The sequence below is a fragment of the Equus asinus genome, chromosome 15, assembly GCF_041296235.1.
Source record: "Equus asinus isolate D_3611 breed Donkey chromosome 15, EquAss-T2T_v2, whole genome shotgun sequence".
NCBI classification, from domain to species: Eukaryota; Metazoa; Chordata; class Mammalia; order Perissodactyla; family Equidae; genus Equus; species Equus asinus.
This window is the reverse complement of record NC_091804.1, coordinates 8514389-8529438: the sequence shown is the minus strand read 5'-3', so window position 1 is coordinate 8529438 and position 15050 is coordinate 8514389. Positions and strand designations below refer to the sequence as shown.

Sequence of the window (15050 nt, the reverse complement as noted above, 5' to 3'; positions counted from 1 at the left end):
AGACCACCAGACATCACACGCTTCCTCTGAGATGCAATGGGAACAACATTACCACCTATATAGTGTTCTTGCCAAAAAGAAAAAATCAAACCTGAACTTGATCAAGCCTCTCAATCTAACTACTGGTTTTCAGAAAACGCAGGACTAGAGGAGCATGGTGAATGACACCATGGGGAGGCAGTTAGCAAAGTATGAAATATGAGAATTCAATGGATAAATGACATGGTTTCTCCAACAACAGATGGTGAAGAAAAAAGAGGGAGGGGAAACCTACAGATTATTAGACACTTTAGAGATGGATCAACCAATACTACATGTGGATATAATCTGAGCCTTGATTTATCCATTGGAAAATAAAGAGAGAAAATTGATGTGGCATGAACATTGACTGGATATTTGTTTATGCTGAGAGATTGGTTAATTCCTAGGATGTGTGTATGTGTAATGATAACGACATTGTGGTTATGTTTAAAAAAATAAAGTTTTGCTTTTTAAGAGATACATCCTAAAATTCTTACAGATAAAATAATATGATGTCTGGTATTTGCTCTAAAATAATTGTGTGAGTGTGTGTAGTGGCTAGGGGTATAAATAAAACAAGATTGGTCACATGGTGATTAAATATTGAAGCTGGGTGATATGGGAGGGTACACTCAGGTTCATTACATTATTCTTTCTGGTTTGGATATATTGTCATAAGAAATAAAGTGAAAAAAGAAACTACAGGTTATTGATTTCTATGTCATGATATCTCAAAGTTCCTTTAATGCACTAAAGTTTGGAAAGATATGGTTGTATAACCCTTACATAGAGAGATTTGCTAATATAATAGGATTGCATTCTTTGATTATAGGAATTCTTTTAATATCTAATATTAACAAATCTAACACTCCCAGGTAGAGGCAATTTCTCTTTTGAGTCTGAAGCAGTTGCAAAGGATTGTCAAAGAAGGTCACTCTATACCAAGGAGAACCGGGGCCATGTCCTTAAATGAAGATGTTCTTCTCTTTCCCATGGGAAATTCTAACCACAATTGGATGCTAAAATTAATGCGCTCCAGTCCTTTTGGCTCTTCACATTAGCTTGACAGATTGTTTCAACTTTTTTGTCTGAAAGAACTAAGGGGAATTTAGTTTCAGTACAGTAGAAAGTTAAGAGGCAGAGGAAGGGGCAACCTGTATTGAGATTTCTTAAGTGACTCGAATAAAAAAATCTTTACAAATTATACTGACATTGTAGTTAAATGTAATAATAGGTCACTTAGGATATCCAAAGTACTACTACAAGATAGAAGAAAACAAAGGTCATCTGAACCAAAAATCAGCGTGCAAAAGTCTTTGTAGTAATATATGAAGATTATAGGGAAAAAGGATCTTTACAACTGTTTGTCATTTACACTGGTATTCCACCTGATCTCTAACCTACTTGATGGCTACATGTGATTACAAGAGATTTCCTTCCTGGTTTCTGTGTTCAAATGTTTTAATTTGCAAAGGTGGTCTGCTGAGTGGGCACCTCATTCAATTTGCAGACTCTGAAAAGTATTGATTCATATAGACAGATATCTACTTTGCGTTTGGAAAGAACAAGTGAATAAAAATGGTGCTTGGTAAACACAGATGAAATAGTGACTTTCAAATTTCAGAGTAATAAGAGAGCCACTCTTAATGAAATGTAAATTACCATATGCCAAGCAGTGGAGAAAATATGTAAGAAAAACACAATCTATTTAGAGGAGGATTACCTTCCTTTTAACTATACTTCAACCTTAGACTCTTAAGAAAAATGTGTAAAAGTGTCAAATCCACTCACCTACTCATTCATCCATCCATTCTCCTTCCTTCCTTTTGTTTAACAAAGTAATAAAAGGACAATGGAAAAACAAGAGGATAGAAGGAAGATAGAAATGAAAGAGGAATGAAAAGAGAAAATGAGGAAAGGAAGGCGGTTATAAATGCATGATTGCACAATTATTTATTTTTAAATGTTTTCTTATAGGCTATTTTTAAAAGCAGTTATAGCTTGACAGAAAATTGAGAGCAAGGTACAGAGATTTCCCATATACACCCCTTCTCCCGCATCAGAGGATTGTATTTGTTACAACTGATGAACCTACACTGACACATCATATCACCCAAACTCCATAGTTTACAATAGGGTCCACTCTCGGGGTTGCACCTTCTATGGGCTTTGACAGATGTATATGTTGGGGGAGGTCATCTAAAGGATGTGACTGTTAGTTGACCCCTGAGCTGGACCTGGGCAATCAGAGGCTCCTCACCCCCTTCTCTGTGCCTGGAATGTCTATTCTGCCCACCGTTCCCAGCCATGGAAGCCATTTTCAAGGATGCAGCCTTGACAGAGCAATGTGTTGCTGAGACCATCTGGACAGAATACGTGACTGAACCCTATTAAGTCCTCTATATAAACTTTTTAAGATTCTGGCAGGCGGGTGCAGAGATCTCTAGTCTTGCAGCTGCCCAAGACAAGTCTTGTATGTACTTGCTTATTAAAACTGCCACCTACCAATCTGGGGTGGTCTGCCTCTTTCTTCAGTCTCTCCTTGCCCTCTGTGTATGGAAGCCAGCTTCAGATTTCACCAGAAAGCTCCTGAGGTTTCAAACCAACAGGATAATAGCATGTATCCACCATGATAGGATCACACAGAGTAGTTTCACTGCCCTAAAAACCCCTGGAAACAACTGATCCTTTTATTATCTCCATAGTTTTGCCTTTTCCAGAATGTCATCTAGTTGGAATCATGAGTATATAGTCTTTTCAGATTGCTCATTTCACTTAGTAATATGCAGTACTTTTCATGGCTTGATTACTTGGTTTTTCTAAGTGCTGAATAATACTTCACTGTCTGGATGCACCACAGTTTATTTTTCCATTCACCTACCGAAGGACATCTTGGTTGCTTCCAAGTTTCGGCAATTATGACTAAAGCTGTTATAAACATTCATGTATAGGTTTTTATGTGAACATATGTTTTCAACTCATTTGAGTAAATACCAAGGAGTGCAACTGCTGAATCATGTGGTAAGAGTGTTTAGTTTTGTAAGAAACTTCCAAACTGTCTTCCAAAGTGGCTGTATCATTTTGCATTCCTACCAGCAATGAATGAGAGTTCCTGATGCTTGACATCCTCACCAGCATTTGATGTCCTTAGTGTTTTGGATTTGGGCCATTCTAATAGGTGTACAAAGGTATCTCATTGTTATTTCAATTTGCAGTTCCCTAAAGACACACGATGTTGATGAGCATCATTTTATGCCTATTTGCCTCCTGTATATCTTCTTTGGTGAGGTGTCTGTTAGATCTTTTGCCCATTTTTCAATTGGCTTTTTAATTTTCTTATTGTTGAGTTTTAAAAGTTCACTGTATATTTTGGATAAGAGTCTTTGTTCAGACGTGTCTTTTGCAAATGTTTTTTTCCCAGTCTGTATCTGGTCTTCTCATTCTCTTGGCATTGTCTTTTGTAGAGCAGAAGTTTTCAATTTTAACAAAATCCACCTTATCAATGACTTCTTTCATGGATCATGCCTTTGATATTGTATCTAAAACATCATCAACCTATCCACAGTCATCTACATTTTCTCCTATGTTATCTACTAGGAGTTTTATAGTTTCACGTTTTACATTTAGGTCCATGATCCAGATTGAGTTACTTTTTGTGAAGAGTCTAAGGTCTGTTTCTATATTAATTTTTTTTTTCTGCATGTGGATGTCCAGTTGTTCCAGTACCATTTGTTGAAAAGACTATTTCTGCTCCACTGTATTGCCTTTGCTCCTCTGTTAAAGATCAATTGACTATATTTACTTGGGTCTATTTCTGGATTGCCTAATCTGTTCCATTGATTTGTCTATTCTTTCACCAATAACACACTCTCTTCATTACTGTAGCTTTAAAATAAGTCTTGAAGTTGGGTAGTGTATATCCTCCAATTTTGTTCTTCTCCTTCAATATTGTATTGGCTATTCTTGGTCTTTTGCCTTTCCATATAAATTTTAGACTCAGTTTGTCCATATTCACAAAATGACTTGCTGGGATTTTGATTGGAATTGCATTGAATCTATAGATCAAGTTGAGAAAAACTGATGTCTTGACAATATTGAGTCTTCCTATCCATGAACATGGAATATCTCTTCATTTGTTTAGTTCTTTGATTTCTTTTCTTAGAGCTTTATAGTTTTCCTCATATAGATCTTATTACATATTTTGTTAGAATTTTACCTAATTACTTAATTTTTGGGAGTGCTAATATAAATGGTATTATGTTTTTAATTTCAAATTCCATTTGTTTATTGCTGTTATACAGGAATGTGATTGACTATTGTATATTAACCTTGTATCCTACAATCTTGCCATAATTGCTTATCAATTGCAGAAGAATTTTTTTTGTTAATTATTTTGGATTTTCTACATAGACAATATGTCACCTGCAAAAAAAGACAGTTTTATGTCTTCTTTCTGAATCAGTACACCTTTTATTTCCTTTTCTTGTCTTATTGCATTAATTAGGACTTTAAATGTTTAATTTTAAAAGTATACTGTAAGTCACTGTATGGCAACTGCAGTGTAGCAATATTTTTAAAAATGATTATCATTGCTAGTGTTTGCTGCGTGCTTGGCACTTGTCTAAGTATTTTACATGAATCATCTCATTTAACCCTCACAACAACTCTATGAAGTGGGTATCACTATCCCACATTTATAAACCCCTTTATCCCCATTTTATAGATGAGGAAACTGATTCACAGAGAGGTTAAGTAACTTGTCCAAGGTCACCGAGTCAGAACAGATTCACAACCATGTCTGCTGGACTCTATAGTGTATGCTTTTAATGATTATCCTTTATCAATTTCTTCTATTAGGTGATTTTTACATAACATTCTCATTTGATGCCCTCAATAACTCTGAAAGTTAGCTCTTATTTATCCCTGTTTCACATTGAGATTAATGGAGCTCACAGTGGGTAAGAAACTTACCCAATGGCATATACAAAGTGGCAGAGCTAGGATTTAAACCCACGTTTAAGCACATGCTCTCATTTTAAAATGGTTAGGGGCTGGCCCCATGGCCGAGTGGTTAAGTCCTCACGCTCTGCTTCGGCAGCCCAGGGTTCGGATTCTGGGCACGGACATGGCACTGCTGGTTAGGCCATGTTGAGGCGGCATCCCACATGCCACAACTAGAAGGACCCACAACTAAAATATACAACTACGTACTGGGGGGATTTGAGGAGGAAAAAGTAGGAAAAAAAAAAAAAAAGAAGAAGATTGGCAACAGTTGTTAGCTCAGGTGCCAATCTTCAGAAAAAAAATAAATAAAATGGTTTTTCGTCAGAATAAATATGTGCTATTTGCTGTTCAATACAGCTTTAACTGCGCATTCAGCAAACATTCACTGAGGGCCTGTTAAGGGCCAGATGCTGTTGTAGGCACTGAGGACAAGGCAGTTGGAATCCCCATCCTCAGAGGACTTAGCTTTTAGTAAAACATGAATCACTTAAAAATCAACCAACAAACAAACCCCTCCAACCACTGCTAAGTGCTGTGCCCAAGAAACAAGAGGGGTGCCTGGTGGGGAGGGCAGGGGAGGGTTGCGTCCACTTGAGGGCAGGCATCTCTGAGGAGAAGACTGAGGGAGCTGCTCCAAGCTCAGAGATTCTTTGGCTGACTTAAATTACAACCAATAAGGAAATAAAGGTCGTGATCGCCAGCCTAGAGTTTTAGATTGGGAGCACAACGGTGGAGAACAATTTCTCCACTGTTTGTGTGTTTTCAGTCCCACAATTGTTAGCTATCATCCCATACAGGATGCCATTTGGGGAAGGAGAAGGAGAAAACGGCAGAGAGTAAAACTGTTTGATGACAGTATGATGCGTGCAGCCCTTCCCCCTCCAAGCCTCCATCTGAGTTTGGAAGTTGTTGCCTTCCTTCAAAACATTTGTTTTGATTTTGGTTTCCTCTTAAACCAAGGACTGTTCACGGAAACCAAAGTGAGATTTCTCCCTTTGGTTGGGATACACACTCTTTGATGCGACCATAAAGCACCAACTTATATTGATACTGTAAGGCCTTTTATTGTATAAAATGATTTCTTGACAGGCAGTCTGCCTCTAGAGTTTGCTGTTTCTTATGCTTCCTTCTCTCCCTCTGTGGCACTGCTTACTTCTGCAATATATGCTTTCTCATGTAATTCCAATGATTCTATGGAGTAGATATGATTTCTGCCATTTAATAAGTAAGGAAGTGAAGTTTAGGGAGGAAACTAACTTAGTGAAGTTAGGGAGGGTCACAGATACTAGTGTACGATATCAAAGGGTTTCAAACCCAGGTCTAACTCTAGAATTTTCCACAGTTTTCCAATACCACACTGAGTTCCCCATCCCCTTCCCAAATCTTAACCCCAGGATTACACCATTTTCAGCTTCTCCGACTCCACGAAGCACCAAAATGGACCAGCTGCCACAGTCCAGCTCAATCTCCTCTAAGCATCAACAGCCACTTAACCTCCTTCAAAAAAGCTTTGCTGCTGACAATGGTGATAATAGACTAATAACAGAAAACATCCCCTGCTAACGTGAATAACTAGATAACCAGAAGAAAAAATAAAAACATAAATGAGAAAGAAAATGGTTCTTTCTGTGAGGTGTTTCCTAAATCGCTGCCTATGTTTGATAATGGTTCTATCATCATCAATTTTGTAAGATCAGCAGAGAGTAGATGGGAAGAATGTTAAATTAAGCACAGAATTGCTAGATATCTTTCAGATAGCCAAATGAATGAGAAGATGCAAGGATTTTAGCTCCTGAAATTTACTGTGCAACTGAAAGGGCTCAACCTATAAAATCTCTTAACCAAATGACTCCATTGTTGGAAATTTAAGGTTTGAAAGTAAAATAAAACTAAAGTAAAATGAGAAACTTGTTAGAAAAGCTAGACGGTGTGTGTTGCAGACACCATCAGCCAGAAAAGTGACTCTGGGCAGTGGGGGGAGTGGTAGTGGAGATACATCAGTGCTGACAGCCACTACTAACACCTATGTTTGGCAGATAAGGCATTTGAACTAACGATTTTATTTTGAAAACAACATGTTCATTTAGCTCACTGTTCCCATTAGAAGGGACAATGCCTATCAACCCTGGGCATCCCTTTACTCTAAGAAAAAGATAAGAAAAGCCGCTGGGAGCCAAGCTGGTACTCACAGCTAACCTGCAGTGTTCTTCTGTCAACTGCAGACAATTTCAAAGAATATCAACATGAGTCAAGGCTACTCTGTGACCATGAAGGAGTAAAACAAACAAACAAACAAAAGATCACTTCACAACCACGTCTGAACACAGACAAAAACATGAACATTGTACAACCACAGATACGATCAAATTCCCCCAATTCTGGCTAATATGGGTGACTGCTACTTTTTCATTAATCACAGTTTTAACTTTACTCTGTGCTTCTTGCCTTCTAGATAAAAATCATTAAGACACCTAATCATACAATTCGCCCAGCATCCAATCTAGAGCAAGCCCCACTTTCTTGCACACTCCCCAAAATCACCTAAGCTAAGCCCAAATCCTATCCTAAGTTCTCTGTAATACCTTCTTGCCGAGATGCCCCACCCCACACTTCCCATGGTATTTGTTCCCCCTTAGTGCAGTGAGCTAATAAATCTAACATTGTTAAAAAATAGGTGTATTTCTAGGGATCTCTCACTGAAAGGCAATGACATTTGTCTATTTTTTTCACAGGCAGAAGCTCATGGGATAAATCAGGTGAGTCGAGAACTCCACAGTGGGCTGTCTAGCAGTCAATAACCCAGGAGACATGCAAAGAAAACTAAATAGCTGTGAGTAACAGCTATGTAAATGTGGAGGAACTGTGCTCATTTCATAACGATCTCATGCCTCCAATCTTTTTCACTCTGGACAATAGCTCCATCATGATTATATCATCCGAAAGCCATTTCTGCTTTTCAGATTACAATATTACAGGTTGAAAGAAAGGCTGATATTACAACAAGAGATTCCTGGTATCTTCCAGGTATCACTATGAATAAGAATACTCACATAATTTTAGAGTCTTTGCCCTAAGAAATTGATTGTGCAAGATGTGACAAACTGAGATACTCTCTTGTTACACTTAATGACTGCTGGTGGGGGTGATCTTCTGTCCTTCCTTGGCTCTCAAAGCAGATCTAAGATGTGCCATATCTTAGATCTCGTCATTGTCGTCATCATTACCACCACCACCATCTTCACTGTCATTATCGAACCACCTACCACTTTTGAGTGTTCTTCTCTGTACCAGATTCCACGTTACGTACATGACCCATTTAATCCTCGGTCAACTCTAAGAAGGTGGTATTATCACTATCCTCATTTTACAGATAAGGAAACTGACGCAGTGACATTAAATAACTCCAAAGCGACAGAGCCAGGATTCAAGACTGGGCTGATCCACTCCAAGGCCCACACTCTTAGCTACCACATTATTTTTATCCATCTTGATGTTTTAACTATTGAGATGAAAATGGGGAAGAAAGAAAGAAGTGGCCCTGGGCTGCTGCCTGCTCTAGTACTTTGAAGAAACCTTCCTAGAAGTTTCTCAGGTTCTTACTTCCAAAGGTGGCTGCATTATTCTTGAAAGCTTTATGGTTTTAGAAGGTTTCACTTGTTTTCATTAATTACAGTTACTCCTTGAAATGAGAGACTATTAAGATGATTAGTAGAAATGTTTCCAAGTAGATGATAACATCTCTGAAATTAGTAACCCAAAATGCACCTCTTATCAATCAACAAAAACAAAACAAAAAACTCACCAATTTGGGGCTAATGTGGGTAGATTTTCTGATAATTCAGTGAATAATGCAATGAATGTGAGGCTCGTACGAAATAGCATAGGAGATTAGGAATCTAATTTGATGTCAAGTCTGCTGCCTTCTAACTTGGGAGTACATGAGAAGTTTTGAGACATAAACATATCTTTAGGTACAAGTGAGAAAGTGACAGAAGTCTTAAAAGAAGTAGAAGTGAGGTTTCATGTAGTTTCCAGAAAAGTGGCATGCAAAGTCTGGTTTGTATTTTAGACACATCACAATTTAACAGAGTAATTTTACGCCTGTTGAATCTACATATAGTAAAAAGAGAGCTGGGCTTGTATTTTATACAATCTTTTTGTTTCATTTTTTTCATTTCATTTTTCTAGTAATTAATTCTCACTCATCTTGCAAAAGTACTGATAAAGGATGGAGTGTAAATAACTGGTCCTTTACCACTGCAGTTTTGAGAAGCAGTATATTCTAGAGTCATGTGTTCAACTCGGGATGTTTAAGGCCTATTGTTAATGAATATCATATCACATTTTAATTATTAGAACTCAATTTGATATCCATTTGGATATCCATGTAATATTTATATGCTATATATTTTTATATAATACATATAATATTTAAAGTCACAAAAATCTCTTTAAAGATATGCTGAGTTTATATTCCTCAGTAATTCAGATAGGAAATAAATCTGCATAGGAAAATGTGACATCTCATATCTTTAAAAATAAAAAAATCTATAAGCACTTGAGATTCAGAACCTTTGATGAGCCATGAAGCAAATCTTAAAAAATTAACGATTGCAATACACATCTTTCCTTAAACAACAACAAAAATACAGCCATCCCTACTGCCAGGGTCAGTTAAGAGATGAGGAAAAGGAGCACCACGTTGCTCGAGAGTGTCTTCAGTTCCAGAACACTGCTTGGCACAGAATAGGTGCTTAATAATTGCTGAATGAATAAAATGGTACTTAAGAATAAATAATTAGGGAACGGATCTTAGTTAATATTTTGGTGATAATGCTGGAAGATGACGTTTCCTCAAAAGAAATACATTTATTTACAGGAAGACCCAACGCCATTTCAAACGTGGAGCGTGTTGATCGTGGAGGGAAGGTGCATGCTCTGAAAGTCACTCTAGCAGGAACTGAGCCTTCACCACTTACTAGCTATATGGTCTTGTTTATCATCCCTAAGACTTCATTTTCTCGCCCGTAAAATGGAGATAATAATAGAACTTGTCTCATAAACCGGTTGGGAGGAGTAAATGACATGATACATTAGCATTTTCCTCATGCCTACTACTTAGTAGACACCTAGTAAATGTGAGGTAGCAGTAGCATTATGCGGGAGCGTACGAAATTGCCAATACTCCACCATTTTTGACTTACAACAAGGGCAGTTTCCAATGGTTCAACCTAATAGTAATGGGTATCTGTCTTCAAATATAGTAAAAATCACATTTCTGCACAAAATAAGTCATCAGGCAGAGTGATGTATACTTTTCCAGTTATTCTACAGCTTTATCTGCCCTACATGTCTCCTGGACTGCTGTCTGGGTTACAAGAAGGGCTGGATGAGCCTGGGAAGCACGTCACACAGAGGGTGTGCTGCCCTCATAATCCTCTGACTGCCTGATGGCAGGGTCTGCCCATGACACGCACACTTCTATTGACCTGGTTCCAGCACGGCTATGGCGGCAGTAATAGGCAGATCCGTCCACCTTGGAAACCTTCAAAGATTCTGCGGCTCTTTCTGAGCAAAAGCGCTGGGAAGCGTTTAAGCATGAGATGCAAAACAATAACAGGCCAGATTCTGGAAAAACTGGCTCCAGGTATAAACCAGAGTTGGCCTGATAACTTTGTGAGGGTGAAGCTGATACAGGTTTATCAGTAAGAGTTAGCACCGGAGGCCAAATGTATACTCCTCCATTTACCAGCATCATGTTCTTTCTTACTCCTTTTATCGTGCAATATATTCAATGTGACCATCCCCAGGCCCCACACTGCTACTACCACCACCGCCACACACACCACTAATACTCCTCTCTCCAAAACATCTCACGACAGAAATTTCTGTTACTACCTATCATTTTGACAAACAATCACTTTAACAGATTTAACTTATATAACTTGGCAAGTGGCAACATGGTGTCTATGTCTTTAACATGAAAACACTTTATATTTTTTGCTGATAAACTCAAACACAAGATCCAAATGTTGGAAATATTTTAATAGCAAGAAAGATCAAAACACAACTGAATGCTTGCTTAAAACACTGCTTTTTACAGCTCAATCAGGGCGAGACTTATAAAGTTGTAATTCTGGCTTTTAAAAATCGTCAGGTAATTCCTTTTCAGCAAACACTATGTAAGTTAGTGTGTATTAGTTCAACAAATGTGTCCTACTGGAATCCACCTTTCTGGATGTGCTTATGTATTTAATATACCTCCAGGTAAAGTTTCATATAGGAATTTAAATACATGCTCTTAGAGGGAAAGAAATGTCTCATTTATCTTTATATTCTATATAATACCTAGCACTGTCTCCAGCATGTATTAGGAACTAAATAAATGTATAACTAAAGTAAATAGAATAGGAAGTTCAGGGAAGATAGTTATGTTAATTTTCACATGAAAATGCACTAAATCAAATAGTGATTTGTTACAATAGTCTTAGGAAATTAACCCAAGAAGCTCAGATTAATTTTCCATCTAAGTGAAGCTGAATTATGCTCACTCCTTGAAAAGAGCAAAGATTTAAAAATCAACATTAGATGACATACATTTAATTTAAAATATAAGTGCCTATTTCCATGAGATATGGAATCCATTCTATAAAGGCTAATACCACACTTGAGTAACAGTCATAGGCAATGGAAGGGATCCTCGTATTGGTAGAGACATTGACACAGAACTCTACTCATCAACAGTTGATGGCTTGGTAGGACTAAGTGATTAAGTAGGTGACACTGAAAGAACAAACATGGGCCCACCCAAAAGTACCAAGAGTGAAAGAGTGCCCTGAACTTTGTTGACTCTGGAAGCTGGAATGGAAAGACGAAAGTCACAAATGTATAGCACACCAAATGCCCCATCTGTTGTGGCACAGCTAGGCACTGTGTGAATTTAATTAGAGTCCTGAGTAGCTAGGAATGACAACAGTCTATTTTCTGTTGGTTTATAAGCGTGTTTTTATATACTATCATTCTCCATGTTTCCATTAAAGACAGTCTAGATAACTGAGGCAGGTAAGAGTTAGGTAAAGGAAACTATCATTAGTTTTATTGTTATTTTTTAATGATGAAATCAACTTTTAAGAGAACTTGATAAAGTAGACTCACCATGGTAATCTTTCTCTTGAAGGCAAATTCTTCAGCTGGGTATTAGGATCATGCTATCTTTTTTTTTTTTTTTTTTTTTTTTAGAGTTAACTGTAAAAGAGCAGCAGAAAACCACTGCCCGTTATGTTTGCAAATGAGTGAGTGAATGAATACTTGTGAACAAACACACACACAAAAGAAATCATAGAATAAATCTTGCATTTCCCACATTCATAGGGAAAATAAATCTTAAAAAAAAGTATTAATTAGCGTTTCTTCTTGTCGGGGTTGAAGAGTCCAGGGCTCTGAGCAGGCACAGCCTTCCGAGCAGGGTTGCAAGCAGCCCTCCGCACGCCAAGTCAGGACTAGGGTGCTGCGAGAGGCCTGGTGGGCTCTGACAGCTCAGTACCTGTGCGAGAACAGAGTGATGCAGGGACTTCTTAACCCACAATGCATGAGGTATATGGAAACGTCCGTCTGTGAAAGAACCACCAGCAGCTAGAGGGACCGGGCAGGGCATTCTCACAGTAACTGCTGATGAAGGATTTCCCACACCATCTTCTTCCGGAAGAGAGGCATCTGGTGCTGAGTAAATGTGATAGGTTTGTCCCTAGAGATATAATCTGCATATTTACAAGTAAACATTCCACAATCACTCCCATTCACCTGTTGAGGAATCTCATGTGGCTTCATGCTGTAGTGGGTCCACTCTAAAAGATCAATATTTCTTTTGGTCTTACTTTCCTCCTGTAAATACTGAAGGAGAATCTCACAGATCCTGTGGCCCTTTTGTCCCATAGAATCCAGATATTTAAGACACTTTTTTCTTAGGTCTATCACCACCAGGCTCCAATGTACCTTCCGATGAATAGGCACCAGAATAAGTTCCTGTTCAAAGAGATTGACCCCTTTGGTCCATCTTTTCACTGCTTGGTAACCCCCAGACTTTAATTTGGGATAGAAGAAAGTACTGAATGCATGAAGTGCTGGATACCCTTGTTTTTTATTTCTTTCCACCAGAAGATTCATGTAAAAATTAATGACTTCGTCATTGAGCCAGTGATAGTTCTTCAAGGTCTGGATATCTCCTCGAGTGATTCGGAGTTTGAAAGCGCTACTTAGAATCTCATCCTGAGGGCCATGGCCTAGGGCATTACTGATTTCCTTTTCCATGTCCTCTGTAAGTTCAAGAAGATCATCTGTCCTCTTATGCCTGTCTCTGCCTGAGCAATTTTTCTCTTTAGTCTCAAGTATTGACATCTTCCTCCTGAGTAAGCCATTGCTTCCACTGCCTAGGCGGAGCCGGGCTGACACTTCTTCAGACAGGTCAGGTTCCAGCTGGTGTCCTCTCCTACCTTCATTTTCGAGTCTGATTCCAACTGTCTTCTCTATATCAGAAATTTTCCCCTTTGAACATCTCTTTTCACTTCTCACAGAACACAGAGGTCCCCTTGTTTCAACAACTCTATATGATTTTGGAACAAACTGAGCTGTTTTGACTCCGTGACTTTGCTCTTCCCCCCAGCCTTTGGTCTTTAATGTGTCCGTGTGACTTCTTTGAGAACTATGATGAGCTGAAGTTACAGGAGGAACAGTGTTTCCATGACCACCTTCTTTAAGTCGCTCCAATAACCTCCGGTACTTCTCTCTTTCTTCTTTTTGAACACCCTCCTCCACTGTACAATGGGGACGCCTCAGACCCTTGCCACCCTCTTCAGAGATCATCTCTGTTACAACCTGCTCTTGAGGTTTCCACGTTAAGGAACTCTCTGGATTGCTTTTGCTATGGCGACGGCCACCGGGTCTTCTATTATAGCCTTCTGAGTTCAAGGTAAAACCAAAGGAAGGCAGGACTCTGCGAGGCTGATCTCGGGTTACTGTCACTCTGATCTTTGGATAGTCACTTATTCCATTAGGAGATTTATTACCCAGTTTCAGCATGTTGTTCCAGGATCCAGAACCTGTCAGTTCACAAGATGAGGAGTTTGAAAATACCTCTTCTGAAGGGGCCACATTCCGTGTTCCATTACAAGCAGCATTTACCATGGGCTTTGTGTTCAGCTGGAATGGGAATCCAAATAAGCCGGCAGCATTGTAGAGACTGGTTTTCACTTGGTGAATAAAACAATCTAATCTTGGTCTTTTGGCTGGTATTTCATCAGTGTCCACTGTAGACGACAGAGTGCTGTTCGAGCGCCACCTCTTCAGGAAGGCCCGGGCAGGGGGCACCGGCCGGTCACAGAGACGGAAAATGGTGCCGAGAATCCTAACCAGCCATTTGTACATACCAGGCCCAAGCAGCAGAAGCGGCCGACACACCCCGAGACGCAAACCCCAGAGCTGTCGCCGCCGCTGCCGCCTTCGCCGCCTCGGCCACCACCGCCAAGGAGGATCATGCTATCTTATAGGATGATTTTTAGAAGCCTGCAATGACCCTGCCAAAGCTCCATCTTAATAGTTTCAGGATCTCTTCAAACATGTAACTCTAAAGTTTAACTCAAATACCGGTAAGCATGGCCACACCCTGAAAACTCGTCTTTCCTCCATATAGAGCAGTTCTATACAGAGGACCTCAAAACTCTAAAATGTCCCCCATGGACCACAATCTCCTAGTCTTCCATTTCTCCATGTCCCCTCCCTCTCTACTTTTCCTCTCACTGGAACCTCCAGCCTCTGGAAGTTTCCCTAATCCTTGGTTCAATGACATTCAGTGGACCCCTTGGGCAGCCATTTCAAACTGGCTGTCACTGGGAACAGGTATGATATCTGATTTTTATGTAGCACTTCACACTTCAGAAAGGGATCTGAGGCCTTCTCTTGTTTGATTTCATTTGCAAAAGATATTATTATTCCTCTTAAAGAAGTAGCAAAGAGGACTTTGAGAAGCCCCC

At 39.1% G+C, this 15050-nt stretch overlaps 1 protein-coding gene and 1 pseudogene across 5 annotated transcripts in view; both read right to left on the bottom strand.

Annotated features, from left to right (window-relative positions):
• Window positions 1-15050, bottom strand: part of KIF16B (kinesin family member 16B) — a 277231-nt gene that overhangs the window by 19466 nt on the left and 242715 nt on the right. The window lies entirely within an intron of this gene.
• Window positions 12269-14833, bottom strand: LOC106836357 (sentrin-specific protease 2 pseudogene; annotated as a pseudogene).